General features: G+C 43.5%; 1 long non-coding RNA gene across 1 annotated transcript; it reads left to right on the top strand.

Moving 5' to 3' along the window:
* The first annotated feature begins 102 nt into the window (after positions 1–102).
* Positions 103–27,970, top strand: LOC123367289. The gene is made up of 4 exons (XR_006578392.1): positions 103–216; positions 25,870–25,985; positions 26,528–26,712; positions 27,841–27,970. It is a non-coding gene; the product is annotated as an uncharacterized LOC123367289 (long non-coding RNA).
* Positions 27,971–27,985: the final 15 nt, after the last annotated feature.

Here is a 27,985-nt window from a genome sequence, read left to right on the forward strand (position 1 = left end):
AGCCAAAAGACAGGACAGATTTATTTATTTTTAGCAAAATACTAAGTTTTAAAGCATTGCTTATGAACATCTGGAAAAGCGGCTGTCACATTTTCTCGTATTACAGATCACTGCTTAATATAGAGCTTCAGAGTGCAGATCACTACTTATACCAAGATCCTGACATGGACCAAGCCTCCTATTCCTACAATGACTATAGTGACTGCTTACATTAAGGTAATATTAGACAACTATTAAGGAGATGAGATGATATTATTGGCTAGGACAGTGTTCTCTTCTCCACCTTCTGTGGGGTTGTATTCTGTAGGCTGTCCTTTACTTTACAGTGAGGTGCTTATGAGCATAATAGGGTTCTGAAGTGAGTGTTGAGACTGCAATATATCCCCTGTGTGCCACAGAGGAATCTGTGTAGCAGCCTCAGTAGATGTACACCCTCTATTCCCAACCAGTCCTGATGCTTCCTGTCCCCTGCAGACTGGTACGTGCAGCCCATGCAGAGCTGTGTTATGAACTGTGTAGCAGGCACACACCTAGTCAGGCAGAAAAATTTTCATTCTTCACATAGACAAACTGCACCGTTTCTGCTGCTGGGCATAGTCTGCACCCACAGAGATGAGAGCAGAATCTGCCACTTAGGGGAATTGTTTCCTTTTGCTCCCTTACAGTGCTAATTTCATTGCCTGGATATGGGCCCAATTAAACCAGCTTGGTCCTTACATTTGGCTACAGTAATAAAGGATATTTGAATGGCATTCTTCCCAATCCTCTAATTGAGGACCATTTGAACATTCAAACTTGACTGCAAAAGCATTTCAGTAGCTGATGTAAGCCACTAAATATAAACCACTTTTGTTAGTCAGAAAGGCATCTTTTAAATAGCAACCTTTTTAAACATATTTAAATATGCTAAATGCTGAAATGTCTGTTCAGTCACTACACTGAAAATTAAATGCAAAAATGTATATTAATGTGATGTGAGCATAAACATCAGGAAATGGATAAATAAGTTTCTTATGGCAGCATTAAATGAGCGACATTGCATACATATATGTTGCTTTTTAGGCTTTCTGCCTGGCCAGGTTAATATTGCTAAATTAACATTAATTTTTCACTTACTGATATGTCTTTATATTTAATTTACTTGGCGGTGCATAGGCATTGCATTCAACTCCTTTTTCATTTTTAAATGAAACAGGTAAAATGTGTGTTACAAGATGAAAAGTCAACATTTTTCAAACAGAATGTTGATTCAAGTTGACATTTCATTTTGAAAATGTCATCTTGAAACAAAATGTCAAAACAGTTTGTTTTGAAAATGTCACAACAATTTCGCCCCCCCCTTTTTTTCATCCAAAACTATTTTCCAAATTTGGCCTGAATTCATTAATACTTTCAGAGCCCCCCCAAAAATGCATTTTTTGGCAAAAATGTTTGCCATCTGCCAATTTTTTTTTGCCCAGCTTTATAGCAGACACCACTGTGGTCTAGCCACATATATACTATACTGTCAGAGTGGAGTACCACGTGTATATATTTACACAGTGTCTATCCACTCATGCACTGAGGATGATTTTTTTTTTAAATATGGCCTTAGCCAACCTTCCCTTCTGCTCTCATAAGGGCAGCCTGAGAGGAATTGCTGACTGTGGAGGGGAATGTGAATTGTGAAGGGAAAACTCAATACTGCTCAAAAGTGGTTTTATATAAAACTAACTGTTATGCTTTTTGATAAAAAGAGAAAGTGTACCATAGATACAATATTTTTATGTGTGAATACTTTAGAGGTGGTCAAAAATTTTCATATTTTGAAATTTAAAATATTTTTTTGAAATTTTGACAAGAAAACGAGGGAGGGTCAGAATCTGCCAATAGTGCTATGTTGATACAACTTGCTTTCACCCACTGACCTTTATGTAGATTCACAGAGGTAAAAGATTGGGTCTGTGCTTATCTTTGGTGAATTGTTTCACTCATGTGTGCGCCTTTCGGATATTATACCATGAAAGAAGAGCGTGTGGCCCAAAGTCTATTCTTTCAGACGCAACAACTCTGAACTGCTATTTCAGAATGCAGCAGGAGATTCTAGTTAGAGAAGGACTGATTTAGCCCCAGGGCCGGATTAAGATAGGGGCTTCAGGGGCTGCAGCCCAGGGCCCTGGCTCAGGGGGACCCGGCATAATTAAATCACAGGCAGCAATCTCCAACTCCAGGGCGCTAAAAGTCCCGCAGCACAGCGGGTTGCTCAGGCAGGCTGCCTGACTGCTTTGGCCTCACACCAGTCCCAGAAGTGGCCAGCTGATAGCACGTCTCTGCAGCCCCAGAGGGGGGGGAGAGGCAGCACTGCATGCTGCCCCCATCCCCAGCACCATCCACGCAGCTCCCATTGGCCATCTACAGGGATGGCACTTACGGGTGAGGACAGCGCATGGAGACGCACTGTCCCTCTCCCCCCAGGGGTCGCAGAGATGTGCTAGCAGCTGGCTGCTTCCAGAAGCAGCGAGGGGCTATGGCAGGCAGCCTGCCTGAGTCCTGCTGCGCCGCCAGCCTGGAGCCGCCTGTGGTAAGCGCGTCCCAGCCGCAGCTTGCACCTCGCACCCCTCCCGCAACCCAACCCCGTGCCCCAGCCCGAAGCCCCTTCCTGCACCAAACTCCCTCCCAGGGTCCTCACCCTGTCCTGCACGCCAATGCTCTGCACCGGCCCAGAGCTCCCTCCTGCACCCAAACTCCCTCCCAGACCTTGCACCACCTCCTGCATCCGAACCCCCTGCCCCATCCTGCATCAAACTCCCTCCCAGGAAAAAGACTTGTATACAGGGACCCCACAAAATCTAATAGTCCCAGGCCCACAGGAGAGTTAATCCAGCCCTGTTTAGCCCTCCCATGGACAAGAATGGCTGAAATACAGCAGCATAAGTAAGGAGGGTGAGTTTTACACACACACACACACACACACACACACACACACACACACACTTTTTATATATATAAAAATATGAGAAGAGTTGATCTTATTAACCTAGTCCCCAGTTGCGTTACCTGTCTAAAAGATTTAAATAGCATAACACGTGCTAAATCACATTAGCTAAATCACATCTAGACTAGTGTCTAGAATACATTTACCATTATCATATTTTATACCCTGCTTTTGAAGATATTAAAGAGTGCTATGAATATATTTTTTGTACTGTATTTTCTAAAGCTGCATGTATAATTTTCTGCCAGCTACCTATGAGTGCCACCTTTAATTCATTGTGCTAATGAAGTAATTTAGGAAATGCATTCTGCACATTGCAACTGGCAAATAATTTTTTTTTAGCATTTTATCTGAGCAGCAGCTGTTTCTTGGTATGAAAATCCTCGTGGCAAAGCACAAGCCTTTACTTCTGGCGATAAGCCAGGCAGAAGTCCTGCTACTCTAATGACTGAAAATAATCAGAGATTTGCAGGCAAATGAGAAGTATTTCTAATATTTTCTCAGCTGCTCGTTTTGCAGCTACTTTATTTTATCTTTGTTTGCACTTTCCTTTTTTAGGATGAAGCTTTCATTTTAGATACCTCTCTACCTTCAATGTATTTGACAAATTACAGAGCACTGCTATCTGCTACTGATATTCAGTTTGTGCAAATTCAAATTATTGACCATTCCACCCATCTGCTTACGTTAAAGTGGTCTTGTGACTCAGAAGTAAGGCTCTTCAAATATATTTGTGGATATATCTTCAAATTTTATAACAATTTGCTTTGATTTTGTCTGCATCTATTGATCAGTTTCAAATATATCATATCATATATATATCATATCTCATATTTAATTACCAGTAGGAATATTGCAAAAACAGTAAATTGAAAGGCAATAATGGTGCAAGCAAATTCAAATTCTTAACCTGATGAATTAGTTGTCCAATCAGGAAATAGAAACATACTGTGTGACATGAATTTCAGATTTCATACACTCACAATGAACTGCCTGTGAACAAGCTATGAACCAAGAATTAGTGATAGAGATTATTTTACCATTTTAAAGAATTATATATTTGAAAAAAAAATTACAATCTGTTCAGACAGTCCACTAATAAAAAGGTATCTAGATTTGTCAAACAATTTTATGAGGACTATTCACCCTGCTCTGCTCAGAGTTCATTCCTTCATTAAAAAGAAAAAAAATCCCAGTAGCTACGGCATCAGTAAAAACTAAATATGTTAATGTAGTATATTTTGTATGGTATGTAGGAGGTTATATGCCTACCACCATCCTCCGTTGTAATTAGTCAACTTCTTAAAGAAGGTGAGGAATATAAGAATGAAACAATAAAAACAAAATTAATAAATTTCTCTTCAATGTTGGAGAACCCCAGTGTGCAATATAAAAGACTAATTACTAGTTCTAATTACAAAGAAGTCTTGCCTTCAATTATATTTGAAACCTACCTCTCTAGAAACATGGCTCTCAAGTTTAAATCTCGCAGTAGGCAGGAACATAGCAAAAGGTAATTCCTTTAAACATAATTAAAAAGATGTTAAAGAGGAAGATGGCACCTTGGCAGACTATATACTAGAATGGAGAGAGTGCATGTGAATGCATGCGAAAGTAAGGACTTGCACTGTTGGTGCAAAGATAAATTCTCTTAGGTTTTTTTTTAATGATTCATTTAAATTAATAAAGTTGTTAACAATGGTAACTGACCTTTTTACATCTGAAAATCCCAGCTCTTATCATGCATTCAAACAGGAAATGAATTGCGTGTGCCTAGTCCAGGCTGGAATCTGGTAGTTACAATAAAGCTACAAACACCAGAGTGCACAATTTTTTATGCCAGAAATTGCACCCATCATTGTCTTCACTCCATCTGCACAACAGTGTCTTCTCAACCTAGGCATCTTTTATGAAGTTGTCATTTTGGTGGGATTGTTTGGAGGCAACATAGCTTCTGTAAACTATATGGTAAGTGTTCAGAGCAGACCATCCTGCAAACAGGATCTAGAAGCTGTTTTGGCTATTCCTGATGAATAAGTCTCCCATAGGTACAGATTTGACTCTGCAAACATCCTAAATCTCTGTGAGGAGTTTGAGAATGTAGAGAGTCATACATATCGGACCCTCTCTTTATTTATGGTGCTCATAATCACCACGGCTCTGGGATTTCTGGCAACAGGATCCTGCAAGGGCCAACCCAGGGTTCAGCCAGTCTTCCAGCTCCATTGGGCAGCTTCTGTATGTTTTTCTCAGGAAGGTTAATAAATCTATTGACTTCCCCTGAGACTAACACCACCAATAGCAGATCACAATATAGCTAGAAGAGTGCCCCCATCCTGTCACCCTTGAGTGCTGTAATTCTTATTCCACTAGGTGGCCTGCAGGAATAGGAAAGGGGTTCCATTCTTTCAATGTGCAAATAGTTCGTAATGCAAATCTACACCCGATGCATGCTAATGAGGAAATTAGACATGCTGCTCTTTGCTTATGCCCTTAGACATTCTTTCTCTTGGTAATTGAAAATGATAAAAACCTGTAATGAGCAATGCCAATTAGCATATGATTTGCCACTTGTGGATGCAACACTTGTGGCCCTGCTACTGGTTAGTAATGCCTGATTTATGTTGTTAGGAACTTGGGCACAATTAGGCCCACTAGAAGTATCAATGAGGCCTTCCTACCACAATAACAGGATCTCATGGGCAGAATTTCTAACTATCAGATGGCGTAGAAGTGTCTGAATCCAGCTTTATCAGACAATTTTCAATGTCCGTCTCAGATCATGGCAAATTATGGCAAATAATAAGAGGCTGCAGGGGCTGTGGTTGTTGTTTTGGACGCTGTTAATGGCTGCCATCCAGTGGATCTTTGATCTGTAGACAAGTACAGACTTTGTTATAGCTGATGGGTGTGCTATGCAGCCTTCTTTCAGACTAACTGGAAGAAGCAATTAAATGCCCCATTGTGTAGTGATAAATAAAAAGGAATTCACTGAAGAACATACCTGATTTCAATAATCCATATTTCTTCCTAATGGAAATAATCCCGCAGGGCCCTGTATGTTGGTCAAAGGGACACCATGCTAATGAGTATTGGAAACTGCCTATAGTCTCACTAGCCGATTTCCAAGAGAAGCTTTGTCAGTTGTCTAGTTGAATATTTGTGTGTCATGAGGACTTGAACTTTTTTGTCCTTTTTTAAAATCAGTGATTTACTAATATGAGTGGCAGATTAGCCACTGGGCCCACGGGACCCGTGCCCAGGAACCCCAGACAGCTAGGGGGAGCCCATGGCTTTCCCCACCTGGTGGGTGCATCAGGGATAGCCCCTGCACCCGTCCCCAGCAGAAGTCACAGGACAGGGGAAGCCCCACCCAGTGGCCTCCTCTACCACATCCTGGGCAGAAACTGTGGGGCAGAGGAAGCCCCCAGTGCCAAAGCCCATCCCCAGCAGAAGCCATGGAGCCACAGGGGAAGCCCCCATGCCTGACCCTGCTCTCCGGCAGAAGCACCAGGTAGGTGAGGTAGGAGAATCCCCAGTGCTCCGATCCCCATGAGATCCTGTTATTGTGGTAGGAAGGCCCCCGGCAGAAGCCCAGTTGATGACAGAGGAAACCCTATTACCCGGCCCCCCACTGTGGCCCTGGGACTGGAGGAGCTCTCACCCAGGGCTGCAGCATGGGAACAGAGCTTCTGTGTCTTGGGGACGCAGGGGCGGGGCGGCGGGGGGGGCAGAAAGGAGCAAACAGGTGGGGCCCTGGGGAAGTGTCAAAAAGAGGTGGGGCTGTGGGCAGGGCCGTAGGTGAAAGGGGCAGAATGGGAGCGGGACCACAGGTTGAAGGGGTGGGAAGGAGCCCCACACTTGCTTCGACCTAGGTCCCTAGGAAACCTTAATCCACCTCTGGAGCTAGTAAATAATGTATAGAATACTTCCTTTTATGAAATGAAGTAGGAGGCTATTGCCTGTGGAAGATGCCTGCTGTCAGCAGCTTTGGAAACCTGTATTTTTGTGGCACCAAGAAATTATTCTAAAACAGTAGCACTTTGTATAGGTCACTAGTGAGCTGGTTGTATTCCCTGGCATCTTTTCCTAGGTTGTATATTTACGGAGACAGAAATTGTATGTATGGCAGGAGATTGCTGCCACACACAGTAACCTTACTGTTAAAGCATTTTTGCAGTCCCTTAGAAATAACAGATTTGGGTTTCATTTCTTTTCCTTTTTTAAACTGTCACTTTTAGAAGTAACCATTTTAAGCATTCTCCCACCGTGGGAGGAAATTTATTTTCATATTCACTCCATATAAGTTTGTGGTAACCCTGCTGCATGCATCCACAAAAGCATGCTCATCAGTCAAACTGTAGGTGCTGTCGCCTGGAGGATGTGGACAGTGAGGTGAGGGGGAACAAGCTCTGTATGCTAACTGCTGTATGTACTGTCTACTGGGAGCTCTTTGTTTGGTCACATTGAAAATATAGGTGTTAGCAACCATGACATTCCTGACATGTTTGTTTCAGAGTAGCAGCCGTGTTAGTCTGTATCCGCAAAAAGAACAGGAGTACTTGTGGCACCTTAGAGACTAACAAATTTATTACAGCATAAGCTTTCGTGAGCTACAGCTCACTTCTTCGGATGCATAGACTGGAACACACAGACAGGAGATATTTATTCATACAGAGAACGTGAAAAGGTGGAAGTATGCATACCAACAGGAAGAGTCTTATCATTGCGATGAGCTATCATCAGCAGGAGAAAAAAAAACTTTTGATGTGATAATTGAGATGACCCATAGAAGGTGTGAGGAGAACTTAACATAGGGAAATAGATTCAATTAGTGTAATGACCCAACCATTCCCAGTCTCTGTTTAAACCTAAGTTGATTGTATCTAATTTGCATATTAATTCGAGTTCATCAATCTCTCTTTGGAGTCTGTTTATGAAGTTTTTTGTTGCAAAATTGCCACCTTCAAGTCTGTCACTGAGTGGTTAGAAAGGTTGAAGTGTTCTCCCACTGTTTTTTGAATGTTATGATTCTTGATGTCAGATTTGTGTCCATTTATTCTTTTGTGTAGAGACTGTCTGGTTTGGCCAATGTACATGGCAGAGAGGCATTGCTGGCACATGATGGCATATATCAAACCATAACATTCAAGCTCAGAGAAAATCGAAAAATGAGTTTTTGAAAGCTGTGGTGTTTCAAAGGTTTTCCTATTGTTTATTTTTTTTAACACTTTCTAATGGGGGCAGTTGGGGAAAAAGGGAACTCCTCATATCTCCAAAATCATTAGGCTCACTTGAACACCTCTGCACTCTCGTGAACCTTGGTTGCTGGAGCAACTCCCTGTGGTTGTGAGCAGGTAGCACAATTTAGAGCAGCTCTGAAACACCTCTGTGTTGCCCTGCAGGAGCTCCTCGGGCACAGAAAGCTCAGGCCTGAGGATCTGGCCTCTTAACTTTGTCCCATAATAGAGAGCCTCTAGCTACCAAAAGAAACAAACCATAAACCCAGACATACCAATACACATTGCACACATACTGGTGTGTCACCATAGTGTGTCCCATGCCTCTCTACCATCCAGTCCAAGTAATTACTGAACACCATCACAATAGCCAGCCTTTAAATTCAAGAGTTCAATACTCAGCTAGCTATCAAGAAGGTTCTTGTGACTCACACAGGCTGTTTAAGAAACAGGTGGCAGATCTACTCTCTGGCTGTTAAGGGGAGGCAGAGTATCATAGTGGAACTGGTAAAATATTGTGTTTACCTTGGAAATTAAGTGAAGTTGGTTTGTGAGAGCTTAGCTTGTCTGCCTAGCATTGTCTGGAGAAGATCCAGAGTGTACTGTGATCTCCACTGAGAGCTCAAGATCTATGCTGTTCTTTCCACACAGGCCAAACACAAGTGTTGTTTTGTTTCTTGGGCCACTTCTGTGGAATCATTTACTTTAACTGGCTTATTTGTATCTCTCAGGTTTTGCAACTGCTTTGCTTTATCTTACAAGTAGCTGTCACTTTGGGTTGTTACTGAGTGTGATGGGCAACTCTCAGGTTGGTACATTCACTGACATGATGCCAGCTGCTTACCTAAGATGGAAGCTCCAAGGAGTGGCTGTGCGCATGGCAGTGGCTGCTGGTTGCCTCCCTGGAAGCACAGATGGTTTCCATTACTGTGTTTGATGTATTACGTTAAACTGCAGATTACTGATCTCTGAGGGCCTCTGGGCAGTACATGGTTGACTGCCTCTTGTCCCACAGAGCCATATCGAGGGTGAGGAGAGGGCTTAGTAGATGCTGGTTGCTAAGAACAGAATCATCTCAATCCCTTGCAGCTTGCTCCATGCTGTGCACCCCATGACAGTGGATGGGAGCTTTCATCATGACAGAGCCATGGCCATCTGCTGTCTTATCTATTCTGCATTAGTCTGTATCTTAGATCTGTGTTTCTAATTTGGGATGCAACCAATATTTAAGTGATACTAAAATGTTTATTTGTGTAGATGTCTGGCTTATTTACAGACCCTGTCCGTCACAGATGTGTAACCGTGACGCTATGTGGTATAGTGGATAGGACACACAGTTAGGAATCAGGATGCCTGGATTCGATTCCCATCTGTAACCTACTGTGTGATCTTGAACAATGCCCTTCACCTCTCTTTCCGCTCCCACCCTTTGCTAACTGGTCTGTTTAGACTATAAACTCTTCAGAGCAGGGATTGTCTCTCACTGTATATTTGAATAGTGTCTCCACAATGGGACCTCAATCTCAGACAGGCCTTCTAACTGTTAGTGTAATACAAATAATGATCTGACTCAGGGCTGGCTCTACTGTTTTCGCCACCCCAAGCAGCACGCTGAATTGCTGCCGCAGACGGCGGGGGCAGTCCATGTGCCATTAGGGTGGCATGCGCGCGACTCTACTTTCCCCTCTGCCTCGACCTGCTCCTGCCACCCATGCGCCCCCGCTCTCCCAGGCCGGCCGAGGCGCTTAGCGGGACGACGCACGGATCCCAGTGCACGCCACTGACCTGCCAGGCCCGAGCTCGAGCTCCCTGTGACAAACTCTCAGAATCCCCCCACCCCACCCGCTCGGTGCCATTGCAACTCGTCCAACTGGCACACCCGACTGCGGGAGGAACATTCCAGCTTCAGGAAGGGCCAGCCTGGAATGGGGCAGGGAGTGGTACCCGGCACCTGGAGGGAGCTACACGGGGGTAACACATGTCCCCCGCCCCTCCCCCCATCAGGCCCAGGCCGCCCAAGAGGATGCCTCTTCCTCCAGCCGCGCCCGGGCCAGGTTGACCTGTTACTCTGTAAGGCTGCCGTGGGTCGGCCCCAGCCGGCCACCCACAGGTGCTGCCCGAGTTACACGGGACCCCGGCATTCTCTCGACTGAGCTGCAGCCCAGCACTGGTGCATGTGGAGTGTCCGCACTCCTATCTCCACGGGCCCTGCTCGGCCCACTGGGGACAGCTTGGGAGGAGCCGGCTGTGAACCTGGCCCCAGACCCCACTGGACTGAACGCTTGCAACTGGCTATGGCAGGGGTATTGTGCTAGGCTCTGCAGCCTCCACTGCCAGGGCCGGCTCTACTGTTTTTGCTCCCAAGCAGCGTGCCGAATTGCTGCCGCGGACGGCAGGGGCAGTCCGGGGCCGTTAGGGCGGCATGCGCGTTTCCACGGCAGCGGCAATTCAGCAGCAGCTTCTGTCTTCAGCCAGAAAACAGAAGCTGCGCTGCTGTGGACAGCTAAGCATAGAAGCTGCCACCGAATTGCTGCCGCTGCAGAAATGCTCATGCCACCCTAACGGCACACGGACTGCCCCCGCCGTCTGGCGGCAATTCGGCGCGCTGCTTGGGGGCAAAAACACAGGGACTGCCGTCCCTTGTAGATTGCCGCCCAAGCACCTGCTTGGGATGCTGGTGCCTGGAGCTGGCCCTGATCTGACTCAAGACATTTACCATTCACACAGCTCCTGCTGTTGGTGACATTTCTTGTGTACCATCTAAACAGTTATTTTTCCAGTGCATATGAAATTTTCTTTTAATATAGGTCACAGTCGTGTGCTACCAATAGAGTCTGCTTAAGTTCCATACAGTCATCAGGCCTGTATATCCACCCTTTCAGAATATCCATCTGTTCATTTGGCGCATTTTGGCTCATCTGCAGAGCAACAGAGAAGACATGATCATCCTGCTTAATATATTGTTTTCAAATTATATGTCTGTTAATGCACCAGGAATATTTTGGCCTATGCACATGTCTGCAAAGGCAGCTTTGTACATTGGAGCATGGAGCCCCTAAGCATTTACTCTCCAGTGATCTGTCATTAACACATTGTGGTTTTCGTTTAAATGCAGCTTTCTGGAGGGAAGACAAAGCAGTTTGATTAACCGTTGATTTCTATGATTTATTACCTGCTCTGTCTGATTTCATTTAAGCAAAAGCTCAGTCTAGGCATAACACATACAGCACTTGTCACACACAGCTTCACAAAGCACTTCTCAACAGGAACGTATATCTTCTTTGAGTAAATAGAATGAAGTACACCCCAACGGAAAAAAACATTAAAGACACAAACTGTGTGTGTGTCGCCAGAGACACAGCAGGGATGGATCACCAGGAGAGGTCACCGGCTGCTCAGTGTTCACAGGATCTTTAGGCAGCTATCCTTCACACACCTTCTCTAGAGAGGTAGGGAAGTTGAGTCTTGGTGTAGCGGGATGGTCACCCACTCCTGCCTTAAAAGGCTTAAAACAGCCCGGGAAGAGGGCTGTGGCAGGGAAGGAAAAAGCTTCGCTGATTGAGGGAAGCAGACACAGCTGGAGCCACGCCCCAATCAGGCCATAGCTGGCCCTTATAAGAGGGCAGTGGGCCAGGAGCAAGCAGTCTCCCTCTAGCTGAGGAGGGAGATGGATCTAGCTGCCTGAGTGCTAAGGGGTACTGGAGTGAAGCAGGGCTGGGGAAAGGCCAGAGGAGCTGGGGAGCTCTGGGCCAGCAACTCTCCAGGCTGCAGGGCCTTGTACAAGGCCCCTGGAGGTACTGGGTTGCAGGGAAAGGCAGCAGGTCAAAACCTCCCTTGCCTATAATGACTGGCTTATACAGACTGCAGTCGGCCCCAGTCTGGGGGGGCTAGATGGTGGCTGGCAGTAGCCCATAGGCTGAGGCAAGGTGGGGATAGAGGGTTGGGGGTTTCCCTAGGTGGGGAGACCCTGAGACTATGGGGGTATTGCCAGGGGCAGCACCCCAAAGACAAGGGGCACTGGGTCCTGGGAGGGACTTGGGGGACAATGGCAGCAGGACACCAGCCTGCAGAGGGGCTTCGGAGGCTGGAAATGCTAATTCCCTGAGATGACCAGCAGAAGGTGCCACAGGGGTGAGTCCCGTACCTTTACACTTGGCTTGAAGTTCTGATTGGCTAGTGACATCATGGCACTAGGTGTAGGGAGGGAACTTAGTGCTTCAGGCACTTCTCAGTGTGAGGGAAGCTAGCTTTTTATTTTGCCCATTCTGAGCATTTGTGTGATTAAAATGACTTTGTATCTTGGTTTCATTCCTGTTTCCATTCCTCTCCTTGCATTTGGAACTCCTTCCCTGATGGTGGCTGTGATTCACCATCTGTCCTTTTCAGGAGGGCACTTAAACACGTGTTAAGTCCCATTGGCTTCAATGGGAATGGTTTTAAGCATGTTCTAAACATTCTGATCAGCTGGAGCCATTGCGCTGCAACACTTCTCTAAACCTAACCAGTTTATTCAATAGAGTAAATAATTCATAACTGAACAATTGAAAGGGAAAATTATACTACTGCTTTGGGATGTCATCACTATCTAAAGTACTATGAGTCCCAACTATTATGTCAAAGGTGCAGCTTCACTGCTGTTGTTATTTGAGCCAGGTTTGATCTAGCAGGCTCAAATAACAATACCCAAGAAGCTGCAGCAGCAACAAGCCTGCCCCAGACCTTCACTGCTATTGGTAGAGATAGCTAGATCAAAGCTAGGTTGGGTATGTCTACACATGCTGCAGTCACAGCTCTGATTGCAGTGTGGACATGCCTCAAGTCTCAAAATGCAGAAAATATTCTAATCCAAAGTGAAACCTCCCTAGAGTCCAGATTCAATGTAGCGGTTTAACTCCTCTCTGTAGCATAGGAGTCAAATAAAAAAAAAAAGTAGCACAACTAAGGGCTAATTTACACTAAAAAGGCTTTGCCACTACAGCTATAGCAGAGGTCCCTAATGGAGGCTCATCTTATAGTGGCAAAAGGAGTTATTTTGCCTGTATAGTTAAACCACCTCCCCAAATGACACATGCTTTACTGTCAAAAGGACTCTTGCCAGTATTAGCTGCTTCTACAGTGTGGATGTTGCCAGCATAGCTATGTTGATTAGGGGTGTGATTTTGACAAACATTATAGTGTAGACCTGACTTGAGTGGCTAGCAAAGGACTTGTATTAGTCACAGGGCAGATCCACAAATTGAGGTTAAAAAGCAATGGCTCACCAAAGAGAAACTTAGCATGTACATAATATAGCGTGTAATGACTGAATTCCACAGATAAGGGGAGTGTAATGGCAAAGCTCAGTTTCTTTTGCTATAGGTTCTGACAGGGATTATATCTGAGGAGGATATGGAACCAACAAATCACTTATGTAGGAAGAGGCTCTAGAAGTTGAGCAATTGACAGTATGTATAATTGCTAGCTAGTGCAATGCTTTCAAAGGCAAAGTAAAATTACCAAATTAAAAATTTAACAGCAAAGCATCAGCATTTAGTTCTACCTCTAACTGGTCAAACTCACAAGCTAAACAGTTAAGAAGGCTGTATCTATCTTTTTACTGCTCATACAAGCCGAAACTACTGGAAGCCAGGACATTTTTCAAAGAAGTGTAAAAGGCTTTTAGTTTTCCTTTCTTAACTTCATAGCTTCCCTGACTAGGAGATATATCTATATATGTAGCTTATGATACAGAAACTCCCCCTTAAATAAGACATGCTAAGAGGTTATGACACTTTGATACAGACATATTAACATCAACAGCAAAGGGAAGCATTTGAGTTGTGTAGATTGTGGATAACCATAGCTTCTTTTGTTCACTGGAGTGTAGAAATATTATCACACAAGCTTGTCACTAGTTAAGAATAATATCAGGATGAATAACCTACAGGTTTCCTTGGAGCTAAAAGTACTCAAAGTACCACACTAAGGGCTTTTAGTGGGATGGTGAAAGAGTAAGGAACACTCTGTTGTGCATCCATTTAATAGCTTGGTGTCTTGTAAGCTAACTTGGAAAAGTTCCTAGGTAATACAGCTCTGCCTCTAATGTAGTCTGCAGAGGGCCAGGCTGAATAAGAACAAATTGAGCATTAGTGGATAACTGTGTGACAGACTCTGTGGGGTCCCTTTGCCCACTCAACACACACATAAAATTTGTTTGCTGCGTACCATGCAAATGCAACTTGAACATCCTGTGAATTAATGCTCTGGAACTTTATAGGCAGCTATCAATTCAACAGAAAAACAAACCAGATGCCAGATGCTTTCTTGGGGAGCCACAGGGGAATTAGTGAATAGTACATTCAAGAACCAACATAATGTTCTTATTACTTCCCTTTGAACTCCTCTCCTTCTAAAAGTGGTGATACATGACTTTGACAAAAGTCTTAGTTCAACTGCAGCCTTCCATTTTGTTCTGATTTTGTTAGGGTACGAGGTAGGAAGATATCTTAGAGTAAGTTACATACAGGTTTAGCTTTGAACATAGGAATTGCCTCAGTGGATCAGAAACAGGGTTCTTCTAATTATATAATCTATCTTTTTACTATTTGTTATTTTATATACTTTTATGAGGTCCCCTCTTATTTGCTTCCTTTCTAAGGTAAACAATCACAGTTTTTTAAAGTCTTTCTTCATGTGAGACTTTCATTGACCTTAATCAGTATTCTCATCACCCTTCTCTGAACCCCTATCATTGTACAATATCCTTTTTGAAATGGGTCAACCAGTATTGCACACAATAAATTCCAGATGAGGCAGCATCACTGATTTATATAAAGGCATTATAATATTTTCTGTATTATTTTCCATCTCATTCCCTACATATCCTAAACTCCTCTGTTTTTCTGACTGCAGCTGCATACTCAATCAAGGTCTTCATAGAACTTTCAGCACAAAGCAAATGACAGTTTGGGACATGTATTTTTTTAAACCCTTCATCTCATGCAAATTTCTAATCTCACTGTCTAAACTACTCTTACTTTCTGGCCTAGGGACTAGAAGGGGAAGAAGTAATTCCTTTACTGTTCTCTTATCCTTCAAAGGCAACTAATAGCAAGATCCTCACTTCCAATAAGTTAAGACCAGCCATGTTGAGTTCCGTGTGCATGTTAATAAGTATTTTAAGCTCTGGCCCATCTCTGTTTACTTTTGATAAAACCTATTTATTAAATCAGTTACTGGAAAAGATGACAATACATTAGATAGGAGAAAGGATTTGTCGTGCCAGGGATATGTGATGTGACAATTCTTTCAAGTGCCACCATTTACTTTTGACTGAAAGTACTGAAGCAACTGCCAGGATTTCAATGTAAAGGATGTTATAAGAAATGTAGATCTTAACAATCATCCTTACTCCCTTCACTTGAGGCACAAGCCATGTATTAAGTTAATTAATTTTCTAAAAAGGATCCCTAAAGGCACCAAACAGGATACATGCGTAACAACTGGCATATTTAATAACTATTGCCAGAGGTGGTGATAGTTCTATTTATTATTGTCTTCATGTAGGTCCGACAAGCCCTAGTGGTGGATCAAGGTTCCATTGAACTAGCCTTATTCCTTCTCTTCATGTATTGTCATCCCCTGCTAGGCTAAGTCTAAATTCAGCTTAAAATTTTTTTAGGGCAGAATCTGACATTTTATTTATTTTAAAATACTGTGCACAGCTATCATGGTATGAAACTAATAATAAAATGCAGATCATTTTGCACTTGAGATTTTACCTGGACTGCATTTTCTTCATCTCGGTTCTAAGTGGGGGGAGGGATAGCTCAGTGGTTTGAGTATTGGCCTGCTAAACCTAGGGTTGTGAGTTTAGTCCTTGAGGGGGCCATTTAGGGAACTGGGGTAAAAATCTGTCTGGGGATTGGTCCTGCTTGGAGCAGGGGGTTGGACTAGATGACCTTCTGAGGTCCCTTCCAACCCTATGATTCTATGAACTTTACAATCCTCCATTTGTATTGCACAAACTATCAACCCTCAGAAAGCTATCTTTGAAAGTATTTTATTGTTTCTGTTTAAGCCCCTAGGCTACAACATGTTGCACTTTGTTGGCTACCTGAGTGCAGTAACAAGCAGCAGTTCTCAAACTGTGGGTCATGACCCCAAAGTGGTTCATGACCCCATTTTAATGCGGTCGCCATGGCTGGCATTAGACTTGCTGAAGCCCAAGCCCCGCTGCCCAGGGCCGAAGCCCAAACCCCACTGCCCAGGGCAGCGAGGCTCGAGGTTTGGCTTCAGTCCCCCCACCGGGGGTGGTGGGGCTCGGGCAAGCCCAGGCTTTGGTCTTCCAACCTGGGGTCATGTAGTAATTTTTGTTATCAGTAGGGGGTCGCGATGCTCTGAAGTTTGAGAACCCCTGATCTAATGGAATGCCTAATAGCATCTGAGTGAGCCTGTCTTAGCGAGGAAAACAGAAGTAGTTTCACAAGTGTGAACATTTTACTGTATGTTTAAACCTGCCCACATCCTACTCTGCAATCACCTAGACCTTTTTCATTTTAATTTTTATTCTGAGCCACATACAAAGCTGAACAACTTCAAGCATAGTTAAAAGAAAAATGTCATGATTTCCTCAGGATATTGTTAGTGAATCAGGCCTGTAATACTAAAAGGTTCAAAATAGAACTAGATAAGCTCATGATGGATAGGTCCATCAATGACTATTAGCCAGGGTGGGCAGGGATGGTGTCCCTAGCCTCTGTTTGCCAGAAGCTGGAAAGGGGCAACAGGGGATGGATCACTTGATGATTACCTGTTCTGTTCATTCCCTCTGGGGCACCTGGCATTGGCCACTGTTGGAAGACAGGATACTAGATGTACCTTTGGTCAGACCCAGTATGGCCGTTTTTATGTTCTTAAAGGAGTGGAAGCCCCTTTCTCCTGCCATTTGGTTTGTACTCCGTACATAGAGTTAGAGACATATAGGAAGACTAGGGGCATTACCCCTAGAGTACACATGGCTAGGTCAATGGAAGAATTCTGCCATCAGCCTAGCTACCACTGCTCAGAGAAATGGATTACCAATAGTGATGGAAAAACCCCTTCCATCGCTGCAGGAAGCATCTACACTACAGTGCCACAGCAACACAGTCACTGTAGTGTTTAGTTCAAACTCACAGAGGCAGGTTAGCATGATTGGAAACTGCATCTAAATATTCTCAGTCGCAGTTCAGTGCCTTAAACACAATCTGACCTGCCCACCAGTACCTCTTCTCAGAGGTGGCGATAGGCTGAGCTTCTCCTGAACTGCGCACCATCATGAATTAAGAGCGGTAGAAGAAGGAAGCCACTGAGGGAACAAAGGCTGGCTGGCTAAGGGGAATGAAGCATTTAGAAGAGCCAAGCCAGGAGTCAGAGTCAGAAGGGAGCAAGAGTACTCTGCTCTAAGGCCCAGATTACAACCCAGTCTCTGAATTCATCTTTGAACAGAGTTGGTGCAAAGCCCTAAGTATATTCAGTAACTAGCTTTTGGACCTAAATGTTGTCAGGACCCCTTTGTTTCCATTACATTTTGGTGCAGTAATCTGAAAATTCTGCAGCAGACTTAGCTATAATTTTAAAATTTGAGGGGCTTAGTGAATTCAATATGAAGTATAACAGTTGTTTGTTTGTTAAACTTGTGCTGAAATTCCATTTATTCTTAACCTGCCCTCACATTATCAATTTTAAATGGGCCACAGCTTTTTATTCTGAAAGTAGAGAGCTGCATTGTAGAAGTTGCTGGAGGTTTTAAGACCTGCATAGGGAGCAGCTGGGGCTTTTGGTTCCCAGGAAGGTGTGGGAAGTAGTTTGTGGTGATGACGCCCAAAAGACAGTGGGGTATACATATAAAACCGACAGATCCCGGTCGTTGTCGGGCGGGATCGGACCTGGGGCCTCTGGAGCTTAGTGCATGAGCTAAAAGTCAACTGGCTGCAGAGCACAAGCAATCTCTCTCTTTCTCTCTAAGTGGTCTCGGTGCCACTAGATGAGACAGAACACCACACCCAGGAGGTGTGTTGGTTACATACTTCCCCTAGCTGAGGAAGCACGTCCTGAGCTTCAGAGACTTCTGAGTTGAAATCCTGGACGAGCTCCCACTTGTAACGCAAAAAGACCCCAGTTGTCAGCAGGTGGGATCGAACCTGGGGTCTCTAGAGCTTAGTGCATGAAGGGCTTCAGGGAAGAACGAGAAGTTACTGGTGGCATCTGGCTGTTGTTTAATTTATTCTGCAACCCAAGAGTGCTGAAAAACTGATCATTTATCTTCACAAATTACCTAGAGGGTGTCACAGGCTTAGACAAGGCTAGTAAGATGCCATGTGCATAGAAAAACGTTTATAATTCACTTCTACATTAACTCTCAATTTGGAATGTACTTCTCTGTTTGCAGGGTTTATGTACCCACTAGTATCGTTTCCATATGAGAATTCATTATTAAATGAGGCAAACCGCTGAATTCCACAGACAGATGATCAAAACAAGCAATTTAAGTGTTTGTCATGTTGGTGTCCCAAAATGTAATAACAGCAAGAAGGATTACACTTATTTATTTATCCTTTCTAGATGCTGTATGATCATGTAGAAAGGTATGGTTGCTGTTTGGAAAAACTTAAAATCTTGTAATCATGTCTGCAATGGTGGACCCCTAAGACCAACGAGCATCCCACTGACTTCAGTGGGATTCTGGACAGCACAGGGTCAGTCCATGCACGTCTGGTTGCAGGATTTTGGGCCCAGGGGCTTGATCTTTCACCAATGATTTCTGTGGGAATAAAGCTGATCCTTAAATAGCTTTTTACAGCCTAATAGTATTAGATGTACCTGATGAGGTTTTTCCTACAAGGTGTCTGGGAAATCTCAGATTAACATTTTGCATGGCTTTTTTATTTTACGTCATTGATATAAGAAGATTTAAAAAGTGGACAGAAATTGAATTATTTAGGGCTCAAAGACTTTCCACTGAGAAAGCAGAGAGAAAAATCTGTCCTTAATGCTAAGGACTGGTATTTGGGCATGAGAGTAGTAACCAGATTTGATTCATAAAATGCAAGGTGACTTGAATGAAAGAGAGCAATTTGGCATTAATTCATTAAATTAAAGTCTCCTCTGGTATTCAAGTTGGGCTAATTTCTAGATCAGAGGGATGACCTGTATTCAGGTTCCATAGTTTTTTCTCCATTCTGTTATAGTGTCTATTTATTTGGAGTATTGTTGCCTTCTTTTGTTTGATCATCTTTTTCCTCTTCTCTTTTTGTGAGCTTGAATCCTCGATTCACAATGTAGGCAGGCAGAATAAATATCTAAGCCAGCAGCTCTCTAATTGGGTTGTGATTACGAATAGCAATGACAATATTATCTGATGCACAACCGTGCCAGTTAAAGGTTTATTGAAATGTGTTACTAATGGTTACTGATGAATACAAAATATAATTTTCAATATTTTAGGAGCTGGAGAGGATTAGTAAAGACTCAAGCTTTGGAGTAGGTTATTTAGAAGAGGGCAGTTTTTTCTTTTACCACTTTAGCGTCTGAGCAACTAGATACCCACCTAGGCATGGCTTCCAGACCTCCAGCCAGTGACTTTCTTTAATAAACTCACCTTTAGAAAATCAGCATAAACCCTCTAAGGCCCTGCTTCTGCAACTGAGAGTTCAGAGGGAATTTGTGTGTGATCAGCAGTCTGCCACTGAAATTGATGGCGTGGGGGCAGGCAGAGCAATCCTCCTGGATGCTATCCAGTCCATGAGGACTGCAACCAAATAATGTGAAAAATGCATATCTTTGACTTTCCTTGGGGATTGTTTGAGCATCTCTTCAAATTCTAATGTAGTTGGCAGAATCTTCTTCCATCACGAGGAGCAAAAGAACAGTTATGCAAATTGTTTGAAAAGTTTTGTTTATTACAGAGACAAGCAGTTTCTGGCAGCTTAAATGCTTCTCATCCAAATTTCATGGAGTGATTTTATGACTTTTAATCTGTGAAAAATGTGCATACAGCACTACATTAAAAATAGGGGGAAAGCAAGATAGAGCAACTCTGTTGCATTAGGTGATTTAACTTTTTTTTACTAGTCGGGAAAAGATGTAAACAAGTCTGGAAATAAACTATCTACGTAGTATTAATGCTTTTAAGTGTCATCTGAAAATACAAGCGCACATATAAAAATATAACATCATGTGTAACAAAATAAAATAGCAGTGTACTTAAACCGTGGAGCCAGATTTAGATGCTTGGTGTGGCAAGCACATGACAAAATTGTTTCATGTATTTTCCTGTGATGAACTCTACATTGCCCAAAATGGAAATCAAAGAGCGCCATCAACAAGAGACTAGGTGGGGAAGTATCATAATACAAATGCAGTGAGAGACTGGAGTATAAAATGAGAGATTAGTTTTAAGACTCTAGGAAAAATCTTGTATAAGGTCTTTCCAGGGATGTCATAAGAACAAAGAGGCAGCATGGTCCTGTAGGCAGAACACAAGTCTAGGACTCAGAAGACATGGGTTCTAGTTTTGGTTCTGCCACTGACCTGTTATATGACCGTGGGCATGTCACTTCACCTTCTGTACTTCTTTTTTTCTTCCCACCCTTGATCTGCCCTGTTTGTTTAGAGTGTAAGTTATTCTAGGCAGAGATTGTCTTTTTCTCTGTGTTTGTACAGTGTCTAGCACCATGGGGCTCTAGGCATTCTGTACAACTATAACACGCTGCTGGGAATACCTAAAGCAGTTAGCCATTGTGATACCTCACTACCTCAATAAGAGTGAGTTTTGCTGGCAACAAGACTGTGTGTCAGCTCCCTGCCATGCCAATCTGTCTTCCTCACCAGCAAACTCCTGAAAGCTCTCCCGGTCCAGACTTTGGCCAAAAGGTAATAATCAGTGAACAGAGCCCTTACCTCTGGACATTCACAGAAGATAGTAAGTTACTGCTCTGTTAAAGAGTCAGTACATCATAGTTTATTAATGTACCGGGGGCAAATACAGGGCCAGATTTCCAATTAGGCACAGTACACACGTGCCTAGGGGTGCTGGTGTTCTAGGGGGCACTTAAACTTAAAAATGGGTTAAGTTTCATTTTTTAATGAAAAAGATGAAGGCCAGCTATAGGGTGGGGGAGCGCTGAAGATGCTGAACCTCAGGAAGCATAAGGTGTAAATCCGCCCCTGGGTAAAAACACCCTTCCCGTCAAACACTGCACTGAACAGGTTTACAGTAAGAGTAAAACCAGTTTATTAACAGAAGAACTTGGATTAAGTGACACCAAGTAAAAGATAAAGGTAGAAATGGTTACAAACAAATAAAAGTGAACATGCATATCTGATAGTCTAAACCTTAATCTAGCAAGATACAGTCCTTTTTTTTTTCCAAGATGGTGTGTCACTCCAGGTTAATTCTCTGTCTCTCAAGTTTAGGCTGAAGATAGCCCCTGCTGGTTTAGTTTTACGGCTAATACTATATGTAAATTGTCTTGGACAGACCAGTTTACCACCTTTACCTAGACTAGGCTGTCTTTCTCTTAAACATGTTCTAGTAACATTATCCAAAGGGAATTCATAACTTCACCTGCAAGGTTCACACGTGGATTTTACAATGATATTGATACCCAGCATGTTGTTAGCTTTCATATGATACCTCACAATGCATACTTTATACAATTATTATAGCAGTCGTGTGTAGGGTATGAATACAGGGTGCCTAGGGTCACAAGTACAAATAAAACAGCTATTTTAGAGTAGTAGATATCGTGCCAAAGTCATCCCAGAGGTTCCTTTTAAATAGCAGAGAGGCTTTAGCAACGCCAATTCAGTACATGCTGTGACAGATGAGAGACTTGGGAAATGTAAAGTGTTCAGATGACTCTTCTGAAATGTGCTAGACAAGCATGGACTTTTGGGACAATACGTACTAAATGGGCTTCCTGGATAGTGAGTAATGTGACAACTCTGTCATGCAAAAACCCCAACCTTTTAAAGTTACACCATGCGGAGAGGCTACTAACTTATAAAATATAAGACCTCAGAGGACAATCGACTGGCGATTACCTGTTCCCAGAGATTGGAGATCAAAAGCTCAAACTGCATAAAGAGAGGGCCACTTTACCCAGACTTCCTTCTGGTTCCTGATCTAAAGACTGCTATGAATGTCTAACCACAAGAAAAACCCATTTGTGGGGTTTGAAGGACTGACACCTACCAGAGCCCTTTGTTGGAGTTGTGGGTAACTTTTGATAAGCTGTCGAGCATGTGTGTAAGTTCTTTCATTGTTTTATATGTATATGCTTTCTCTGTGTGACTTTTACCTTAAGAATAAATAGGCTTCCTTAAAAGGAGCTGTGTGATAATTTGTAACTGCTGGCAAGACACTGTTCATAGCTCTCAGAGAGAAAGCAAAGCACAGACTGTGGCTTTTAGGCAGATTGGCTTGATGGGAATCTCACAGTGTAAGGCAGGGAGCTGTGCAGCCTTCAAAACCCCAGTCAAAAGGCTGTGAGATACATGTCTCCTCCCAAGAGAGGGGATGTCTGGGAGCTGGAAACCTTTAAGTGGGTGCTCTCAAGAGACCACAGAAGGGGAAATACAGGTGCAGTCAGGGTGGGCTTTATGAACTGCGGGGCCTGATTCAAATACCTGGCGGCGGTCCGGGTCTTTGGCAGCACTTTGGCAGGGGGTCCGCTCTGGGTCTTCCGCAGCACCAAAGGACCCCCCACCGCCGAAATGCTTCCAAAGACCCGGAGCAGACACCCTCCCCGCCACCGAAATGCCGCCGAAGACCCGAACCCCCTCCCTGCAGGTGCCAGGTGATTTAAAAAAAAATAAAAAATTAAAAAGGTGCCTAAGGCACGGGGCCCTCTTAGGCGCAGGGCCCGATTCCTGGGAATCAGGGGAATCGGCCTAAAGCTGGCCCTGGGTGCAGTTAACCTGAAACTGTGACACACACCTTCTTAGTGGGTACTCCTCAAAGGAACTGTGGAGATACTCTTAGGAAAGGTGTATCTTAATTTGCTATATCCTGTTCGTTAAACTCACATTTATCCTCAAATGTGTTTAGGCAAGTACTTCTAGAGATCCTAACCTGTGGACTATAGCAACAATGGCTCCAGAGTCTCCATACACCATTTCTTAGCCTGCTTATGGTCCAGGGTAGAGTGGAAACTCCTGCAAAAGCCAGTGGGGAACTTTGGATGGAGTGATTTATATAGACAGTTTGCTGAATCAATGAGGAGCTGGGACTGCTTAGTCCTTCAGTGGCAGGGGACGGGCATCCTCAGAGACAAAGGGGTTAGTTTTGGTTTCACTTTGGAGCTGTTTGACTATTGACCCAGTTCGGAGCTGAGAGAGGAGCAGTGAAGTCTGGGGTGTCTCTAATCAACTCCCACTCCCCACACAAAGAGAGATTTTAAACTACTGTGCGATTTAGTATGTAATCAGGGAGTGCCAGAGATCAGGGAGGCAGAGAACCAGCCCAGTGCTGGCTAACTACAGCCAGCTGAGACCTGCACAAAAATATTTTTTAAAATTAAAATATTCTGTGAGCATTTTCATTTTTTAAATGAAAGAAAAAACTTTTTCTCTCAATTTGCTTTTACAAAACATGCTTACAATTTCTCTCCAGCTCTGATAACAGCCTGTAATATCAATATATAAATATTATTAATTTGCTTTTTCGAATTTTGAATAGAGGATAATCCATCATTATAATGTAATCATTTTTGTACTTTCTTTATTTCTCATCAGCATTGCCCTCTTCCTTAAGTATAAGGCAGAATGAATCTAAGCAATTTAGAGACTGTTAATGTTAGTGTGACGTACACCACCTTCTGGCTGCCTGAGTATACATGTTAAACCAACTAAGGCTTTGTCTACGCTAGCACTTTTGTTGGCAAAACTTATCAGTCAGGGGTGTGAAAAAACCAAAAGTGCTGGTGTGAACAGTGCTATGTTGGCAGGAGAGGCTCTCCTGCCAACATAGCTAATGCTGCGCATTGTGGGTGGTTTAATTATGCCTGCAGGAGAGCCCTCTCCCACCCACGAAGAGCGGCTACAGCTGTTGCGGTACAGCTGTGCTGCTGTAAGGTCCGTAGTGGAGACATAACCTTAGAGTACGTCTACATTTCAGGCTTGTGACTACTTAAAACTCTGTTGCTCTTCAGTGAAGAGGCTATGCCAACAGGTGGGGATTTCCCATCAGTGTAGGTACTCCATCTCCCTGAGAGGCAGCAGCTATGTAGACAGGAGAATTCTCCCATTCGCCTAGAGTAAGGTCAGTTTAACTGCATTGCTTGGGGGGTGGATTTTTCACACCTTTGAGCGACCTAGTTATACTGACCTAATTTCCCACTATAAAGCAGGCCTGAAAATGCTACAGCAGCATAGCTACAGTGCTGTAACTGTGCTGCTGTAGCACTTCAGTGTAGACAATACCTACCCCAGGAGGAGGGAGTCTCCCACTGGTGTACGTAATTCATTTCCCCGAGAGGCAGCAGCTAGGTCAACAACCAAGCACTGTCTACATCAATGGTGGGCAATCTTTTTGGCCCAAGAACCACATCTGGGTGGGGAAATTTGTATGCAGGGCCATGAATGTTGGGCTGGGGCAGGGTATTGGGGGCAGGAGGGGTGTGGAGTGTGGGAGGGGCCTCAGAGAAGGGGGTTGAGGTGCAGCAGGGGGCTCAAGGCAGGAGGTTAAGGGGCTCAGGGCAGGGGGTTGGCGTGCAGGGTGCAGGAGGGGTTTGGAGTGTAGGCACTGGCACGGCGTCGCTTACCTCGAATGGCTTTGGGGTGGCAGCGGCATGCAGTGGAGCTGCCTTAAAGTGGAGGTAGATTGTCTTATCTCCCAGTGAATGATGGCAATTTCTTTGAGATATCAGAAGCTATAAAACATAAATTGATCTGGATTCATATTTATATGGTGTAATGTCATATTGTGTGCGTAACATCATAAATTGAAAATATATCTATCATTTTACTAGGAATGATAGATATATTTCAATATTGGTGGAAATTTAAATTAATGGTTATTGGTTAGGTTTGCATAAATCAGTGTCTTTTCTTTCACCTAAATGAAGTATCAGACATTAGCCTCACTGGGGGAAAAGGTTGACAGATATAAATTGGAATTTAAGCTTCTTAATGCAGATTTGATATATTCTCTATAGGCTTATAAATTTGAAAATATCACTTGTTACAGAAGTTTTGTACTGATAAATAAAAAACTGAGAGTTAAATGCATCAGGCATTACAGCTCACGTGAATGTGCTAGAAGAATAGGGTTTAAATCACATTAGTCTTGATAGAAATGGTGTAATAAAATAGATAAACATGCAAATGCAGAAGGTTAAGCTATTATGCTGATATGATTTGGGAATGTCCTAAAATGTAATAACTGGAGCTGTAAAAAAAAAAAAAAAAGTGTCCCCCCCAGACTATTGAAATGAAAACTAACAATGAAAATTAACACTTTTCCATGGAAAATTTCAATGGGACAATACATATTAAATAGATTTCCTGGCGAATCCCTGGGGATTGGGTAATTCTACTATTCCAATTATGCAATAAATCCAGTCTTTTGAAGCTACATCTTGAGGAGGTGCAACAGCCTGATCGAGCTGCTGTCTGATTAATACCATTTAGGAGCTGCGCCTGGAGTCAAACTGCAAGATTGGGTTGACATGTCTGACCAGCATGCTCAGACAACAGATGTTACTGATTGGAAGTTTCATTGGTGGATGAAAAGCAAGTTTAATGAGGTAAGGATTCCAAGCTTATCTTGGCCAAGTAGGTGCAATTAAAATGACCCTCGCCTTGTCCAAAAAATAAGGAAGGCACCCCCTAGTGCTAGACTGAACTGGTTTTATAACCCCTACATGTAGAAGAGTAGTGACTTCCTATCTCAGCAAATGATTGTGAGAGGAATCCCTGACAAGGGATGAGGAAAGGGGTTGGGCGGAAGAACTGGAGGCAAAATGGATGAATAACTGGATGTTATTACTTCCAAAGCCCATTTGTTGGATGTTATTCTCTCCCATGCAGGCTGGGAATGGGAAAGACTGTATCTAGAGTGGAGGAGGGGAGGATAGTGCAGAAGGTGGTTCAGGCTCTCAACCAAGCCATCAAAATTGTCATTTAGCTGACATAGATGGCTGGGATAAAGTAGCTGACGCAGTTAGTTGGCTTCTTTGAGTATCTTGGTCTCCTGGCTGGTGGTTCATGTGGCTTGTGGAAATTCGAGAAATGAATTGGGAAGATCAATGGGATATTTGAGACTTGCTATATTTTCTTTTATTTGCAGGTGTATAAATGTTGAGGGATCTAAGGGTAACTCATCAGTCGATTTGGAGAACAACTTATGGCCATCCAAAGGGAGGTCCTCAGCAGTATTCTGTGATTCCCTAGGGAAACTGGACACCTAGGGCCAAGATGGTCATCACATCATGATCATGGTGGAAATGGACTAGGCTGCCATTTCAGCTGCATGTAAGGAGGACTGTAATAATGTTCTCATTAAGAGTTGCCCTTCATTGATGTCCTTAAATTGTTTGAAGTGCTCCTCTGGCAAATGCACAATAAAGGTGTTGAACGTATTGTAATTCAGATAGCCATATATTGACATGAGCACTTGGTGGTTTGAAATGCAATGTTACAGAGGAGTAACTCTTGTGACTGAAGAGATGAAGTCACTTCTGCTCCCTGTTGTAATGAGAAGACTTTGTTTTGTGTTGTCTATGGCACTTATTTACTGTTTCCACAACCAGGGAATTCAGTAAAAACTCTGAGTACTTGGCTAGAACATAATATTTTTGTTGGCACATTTACAGGTAGTGGATGGTGTCGCTGCAGTCTGCCAGATTGTCTTAGCAAGTTCTAATAAAGCCAGATTCACAAGAAGGGCTGCAGGTGCTGAAGCTGAAGCATATAAAATATCCAGGAGCTTTATGATGAGAGTCTTGGACCTTCGCTATAGTGATTTGAAACATATATCCACTATGCACTTCACCAGCTCCTGAAATTATCTAAAGTTATTTGCCATGAAAGGTGATAGAGGCATTAGAGAGACATCCAGAGATGAGGAGATATTCATATGAGGTGTTACCTCCTTGTCAGCCCTTGTCTCCTGCTCCTCAAAAATTTCCTCTGCTGGCTCTGGTTGGTGGGGTGTGAGTGAGGGTTCAGGGGAATGGCTCTGCCTATTTGCCCTGCAAGTGTGACTCAGAACACTTAGGAATTTTTGGCATTACATGGCCCAGGGGTTGCAATAAGGACACTGGGAGAGCCCATAAGGTGAAGGAGGAGCCATCCACCATTGGTAACACCAGGGAGGTAGAGGACGAGGTCATCAGAATAGGTAAAAGAATGGTGTCTTGAAGACTATACCATTGAACTGAAATCTGAGAATCAGAAAACTCATCAACATTTTTTGGGGGGAGGGGATGATAACTGTTTGCTCTGGATTGTCAACGCTGGTGTAAAAGAGGTTTTAAAGAAAAGTGGAGAGTCTGGGACCTAGAAGCTCTCAGTTACTTCTGGGGGAATTCTGCGCCACTGCGCAATGCAGAATTGTGCAGAAATTAATGGGTTTTGTGCATAATTTTCTTTTCCCCACAGAAATGGGCTGCGGTGCTGCTGGCTGCCCCTAGGCCACTGGACCCAGCAGAGCCCAGCTTGCACATAGAAGACACTGCTGGGGGGAGAGGGAGAGTTTAGAGAGTTCCAGGCAGTTGCAGTTCCCTGCATACCCTGAGGTAAGGAG

Source organism: Mauremys mutica, chromosome 3 (assembly GCF_020497125.1).
Source record: "Mauremys mutica isolate MM-2020 ecotype Southern chromosome 3, ASM2049712v1, whole genome shotgun sequence".
Classification (NCBI taxonomy): Eukaryota; Metazoa; Chordata; order Testudines; family Geoemydidae; genus Mauremys; species Mauremys mutica.